Raw genomic sequence first — 6,453 nt, 5'->3', positions numbered from 1 at the left:
GAAAAGGTCTTAAAGTGAACTTCCTTGGCTTTAGGAGGAATGGGGAGTTTTAAATATTTAGTTCGTATTTGTTTCTTTTTTGAATGATTAAAATATTGGGTTATATAATTTGGATTTGAGATGTAGGGAAATGACGTTACATTAAAATATTCTCTGATTTGAAGGTTTGGGAGTTTGGCAGTTGCTATGTTGTGTCCATTAATCAGAAGCTTGGGGACAGTAGGATGTCTGTAGATGTCATTATGAAACATATCAGAAACTGAGCTCACAACATTTTGAGGAATGGCCTTAATAATTTTTTCAAAATCTTTTCTATTCGTTAGTGAACCATATTTAGCTGTGAAATCATCAAAAGACATGAGAGTGGCATTGTCATTAAGAAGATGCATTAAAGACCAAATTCCATTTTCAAACCATGTTGGAACAAAGATGGATTTGTTTCTGATAGTGATGTATCTGCAGTTCCATATGGGAGTGTTGTGTGGACTGTAATTGTGTTTATAAATGAGCTTCCAATACATGAGAACTTGCTGATGAAAAGACGAGAGTTGGATGGGAAGTTTCTTATTGTCAAAATCACAACTGAGTAAAAATTGGATCCTCCTAGGCTGGAAAATATTTTATTAGGAACAATGAACCAAATACTATTTTGATTCCTAATAAATGATTTTAACCAGTTTATTTTTAAGGTGCCATTAAGGCTGTTAAAGTCTATGGCTTGAAGACCTCCATCTTCGTATTTTTTAGTCAGCGTACCTTGTTTAACATAGTGTGTTTTCCTTTTCCATATGAAGTTAAAATTGACTTGATTAATAGATTTGATGGCTTGTTTAGGGACACCTATAGAATAGGTGGGATATATGAATCTGGATATGCTTTCAATTTTGGTGAGGAGAATTCTACCAAAAATAGAAAGATCTCTCTGTGCCCAGTTATTCAGCAGAGTCGAACATTTCTCTAATTTGTCCCAAACATTCAGTTTTTCCAAGTCTGTTTTGTTTTTAGTTATATGCATTCCGAGGTATTTAACTGTGGATTTAATAGGGATATTATAAGCATTCAATAATGTACATGGTTTAATGGGTAAGATCTCACACTTGTTTAGGTTCAATTTGATGCCTGAAGCTTTTGAAAAGAAGTCAATCGTTTTAAGAATCTTGGGGATGTCATGAAGATTATTAAGGAAAATTGTTGTATCGTCGGCTAGTTGGCTTATTGAAAATTCAGCATTTGCAACTGTCAGCTTACCAAAGTCAGTATGTTTGATGAGCAAAGACAGCATTTCTGCTGCTGCAATAAAAAGAAGGGGTGAAATTGGGCAACCTTGTTTTATACCTTTGCTGATGTTAAATCTGTGAGACGTCCCCTGAGGTAAACAAACACAACTACTGGTTTCATAATAAAAAGTTTTAACTGTATTAATAAATTTGTTACCAAAACCAAAGAATTGCAGAGTTTGAAACATGAAATTATGCTCAATCATATCAAAGGCCTTGTAAAAATCTAAAAATAAAATAAAACCGTCTGTATCTATGAGATGTTCATAGTCAATCATATCCAGAACAAGACGTAAGTTATTATGAATTGAGCGACCTTTAATAAAACCGGACTGCGTTTCAGAGATTATTTGGGTTATGTCTGACTTGAATCTGTTTGAAAATATATGCGTTAGAAGCTTATAGTCAGTATTCAAAAGAGTTATAGGCCTTAAATTATCTAGAAATGTTGGGTCTTTACCCGGCTTGGGAATAAGGGTGATTACACCCTGTTTCATTGTATGTGTTAGAGACCCATTTTGAATAATTTCTTTAAACATTTCAAAAATTAAATCTTTGATATGCTCCCAAAAGAATTTATAAAAGTTACTGGTCAGTCCATCACATCCTGGAGCTTTATCCTTGGACAGACAGCTTAAAGCCTTCTCTAATTCCTGCAAAGTTATTTCTGAATCACAAGAATTTCTAAAATTGTCATCAATCTTAGGAATGAAATCTTTAATTGTCTGGAAAAAAGTATTATTATGGGATTCGGAATAAGATGACGAATACAAATTACTATAAAATGAACTTATTTCTTTAGAGATCATTTGAGGATCAGAGCATAATTGATTATTAATATGAAGTTTCTTTATAGCATTCTTCTCTTGCCTCTTCTTTTCTAGATTACAGAAATAAGAAGTACTCTTTTCACCAAGCTCCACCCATTTTGCTCGGGATCTGATGAAGGCTCCTTTTGCTTTTTTAATATAAATATCGTCAAGAGAACACTGTAAAATGCTTCTGCGTTGTTTATCATCCTCATTGAAAACAGGCTTGGAACAAATCTGATTTAACTCAGTCAAAATTTCAGTTTCTTTTTGCTTATAATGTTTTGCAATTAATTTGCTATGTTTAATGGCAGTTTGACGTACTTTGAATTTAAAGAATTCCCACTTATCAGTGTAAGATTTTAGGGTTGAATCACTATTTATTGTTTCTAATAAGTCAATAACAGCATTACAGAAAGTTTCATTAGTGAGAAGTGAAGAATTAAATTTCCAGTAGCCTCTTCCAAAGGATTTTTGGATTTGAGAGCTGACATTAAGTTCAATCAAACAGTGATCAGTAAGGGGAGCTGCTGAGATGTTAACGTCTATTTTGTTTTGTAGAAGGTTATTTGAGACTAGCCAGAAGTCAATACGAGATTTTGATGATCCATTAGGCTTGAACCAAGAGAATGTTTGTCTGAGAGGATTTTTAATCCTCCAGGGGTCAGAAACATTAACATCAAGACAAAAGTCCCGTAAAGTTGGATTAATATGATGGGTATTGAACTTTGAGGGTACTCTATCCAGCCATTCATCTAGAACCATGTTATAATCACCACCAATTACTACAGTATTTGTACAGTACTTGTGATTGAGAAGTTTGACATGTTTTGCAATTTCCGTTAATAATAACTTGTTTTGACTAGGAATATTATAGCCATAGACATTGCATAGGATCAGAGAACCATCATCAGTTTTAAGAACACAGATGAGCCAGTGACCGTCATCATCAGAGATATGGGTAATCACTTTGAACGAACAGTTTTTAAAGAGCAAAGCAACTCCAGAAGATTTGTTTGTACCGTGACAGAATAGGATTTTGTCTCCCCATTGATTAGACCAAAACTGTTCGTCTGCTTTAACAGAATGAGTTTCCTGCAGTAGAATGCAGCTGGCTTTCACATTTTTACAGAATAGGAACATAGATTTTCTTTTTACATTGTCTCGTAAACCCCTAACATTTAAAGAAACAAAGTTAAAATTAGACATGAAACACAAAAAAACAATAACACAAAAATGAACAAAAAGTTACTTACTTAGCTAGTTACTGAAGGTGAAAGTGAGCGGTTGGAATTCAGATCCCAAACAACATTGTAATGCAGAACTAGACCTCAAACTTTTAGAAAAAAATACTTTAAAACTTATAACTTTCAAGTTAACAACAACAGAGTTTCACTTTCCTCTGTGAACTTAAGGTGTGGAAAAAACGGAGCAAATGAGGTTTATGCTTTAAGAACAAAGCATTTATGGTAGTTAACTCCAAACTAGTAAAGAAGAATAAAAAAAACAACAACACAACTAGTCTGGAAACAGACGGACTCCATTAGCGTACCCGATGTGGCCTCGATAGTACACGTTCTGTCCCGCAGCTCTCGCTTTCTCCATTTTGGGCCAGACAGCAGCTCTTGCTTCTCGGTCAGCTTTACAGAAATCCTGCTTGAAGAAGATTCCCAACTCTTGACAAACCCTTGCATCCTTAGAAACCTTCCAGAAGATGTCGCGGTAGTGCCTCATGGAGAACTGGATGATAATTTGGCGGTGCCTCCCGGTTTCTTTCCTCCCCAGCCGATGTACTGTATCCACAACCATTTCCAACACCGATGTGTGCTGTGGCGCCATCTTTGCCAGGATCTCCAGGACTTCTTTGCGGGTGTTTTCCTCGGTTTTTTCTTTCAAACCTTGTAACTTCAGGTTCCAGCGCCGTTTATATCGCTCCATCTCCACCACCCTCTCTTTTAAGTAATCATTTTCTTTCCTCAGCACAGAAACTTCTTTTCCCAAATTGTGCACTTTGGATTTACAGTCCTTTATATCAGCAGCGTTTACCTCAGTGATCTTCGTCAGATTAGCCAGAATCACAGAGTTTTCCCGAAGTCTGCCGTCAAAGTCGTCAAATCTCGCAGTCAGTTTTTCGATGGCGGCAGTTAATGCTGACAACTCGGCATCACTTTTGTTAGAGATGACTACCTTGTTAGGTGGAACGGAGGGTTTGGTGGGTGTAACCGGGGTTTTCCTTTTAGTAGACAGCGAGGAAACTTCCATGGCGTATTCGTGGTCATGTGTTGTCATCTCTGGGTTTTTGGATGCGGGAGTCGGCTTCTCCGATACAGGCTTTTCCCGTGGCATTCTAGGAGCTCTTAATATTGCCGTTGTTGTTTTTCTCAGTTCGTTCTTGTCCCTTTACAATGGTAAGACTTGAGAGTAATACAAAAAAAAAGCAAAACTAGTTCAGCAGTTTGAAAATGAGGTCAAAAGGGATATTTTGGGACCGGACCGTAGCAGCTCACAAAAAGTTGACCGCACGGACCGCCATCTTAGCTCCTCCTCCTCTTGCGACAGTAAAGTAGTTTGATTTAAAATTACTCCGGTAATTTGTATATTTTTCATACGTTTGTTGTTTCAAGATGACAAAGCCTGTAATTCATTATATAAAAAACAATATTTTCAACAGATCAGCTGTCGGTAGCATTTACCGACAGCTCTGTCTAAGGAATAACTCCGCGATCACAACAATTTCTATTTGTCCTTAACAACAGAGAGCTTCCCCCGACTGCAGCACACCGCCGAAAGTAAAATAAAAACGTCGCCTAAATGTAACACTGTGTAATCGTGTTATCACAATCAATTAAAATCTCAACATGGTAGAATGATAGCTACACGGTTTTGAGTCGTTCTCTCTGTTTGATCGATTTTATTTTTATTACAACAGGAAAAGATGAGAAGTGAGCGCATTTGACCCTGAAGAGATGTCACGAGCTGCAGCCGCTTTTGCTGTGTCTGTGTTAACGGAGTTAACAAAGTGACAGGAAAGTAAGTGGCGCTAGTACACCTTTCTACCTTAGTAAACTGTCGTCAACAAAACAGTAGAAGAAGAAAACATTTGTAGTCCTTTGTAGTCCTTAGCATTAACATTGATTCAAAAACTAATTACTCTGACCGTAAACCACTATGGCGGAAGTGACGTCACCTTTATGCTTTTTTCTTCTTTTTTTTCTTTTTAAAGTAATATTTATGCTTGCGCAGACTGTTCGGGTCAATGAGTTCTATCACTAGAGGAGACATCACGTGATTCCTCATGGGAGGAGAGCGCCGCCATCTTGGTGAGGTCAACTTACTACTGCAGTGAATGCATATGAACACATTTTTTGCATAATACCAGTTCATTGTTCGGGTTTCAACTGCCAAAATCAGAGAAATGAGTCCATGAAGGAGGAAGGTATATCATTTCACAGGTAATTACTATAATTTTTTTCTTTTTATGCTGCAGGGGCTTCATTAATAGAACACATGTTGACATGTATGATGCTGCAGGGCTGTTATCAACATGCTGCATGATGTACGGATAATTTGCTGTCGACATAAATGTACATTTTATTTTGCTGAACCTGTATACAGCATATTAGGCTATTATAGTAATATAGATTTATACATTTCTGACTCAGTGACTGAACTTTTCTTGCAGGTTTCCAAAGGATTCAGACTTAAGGAAAAAGTGGGCTTTGCAATAAAAAGAGCTAACCCAGATGGATCACTGTGGAACCAACTAGTAATACAGTCTGGATATGTTCAGAACATTTTGTGGAAACACATTTTGATAAGAGGCCAGACTGTTTGCTTGAAACCCGACACCATAACATCTGTGTTACACAAATTGATCACTAACATGAATCAGTATAAATCTATTGTTTTTGTTGTTGTTGTTGTTCTTTTTAGGATAAATCTATTGTTTACTTTTGTACTTCTTTTGAATATTTATTTTATTATTATTATTATTATTATTATTATTATTATTATTAATAGACTTAAATTTAATTGTTTATTTACTTATTATTTATGTATTGTTATTATTTATTGTTTGCATTGACTTACTATTGATTTATTATTATTATTATTATTATTATTATTATTATTATTATTATTATTATTATTATTATTATTAATAGACTTGTTTTTATTATTATTTATTGACTTATTATTTATTTATTGTTATTATTTATTGTTTGTATTGATTCACTATTGATTTATTATTATTTGTATATTATTGACTTATTGTTGGGTTTTTCTAAATAATTTAAATTACATGTCAAAGAGGTCTAGAACTTCTAAATGTTTAGAAATTATTTAAAAAAAAAAACTTCTAATAATTT

Source organism: Oryzias latipes, chromosome 9, assembly GCF_002234675.1.
Source record: "Oryzias latipes chromosome 9, ASM223467v1".
NCBI classification, from domain to species: domain Eukaryota; kingdom Metazoa; phylum Chordata; class Actinopteri; order Beloniformes; family Adrianichthyidae; genus Oryzias; species Oryzias latipes.
This window is presented reverse-complemented; position numbering follows the sequence as displayed.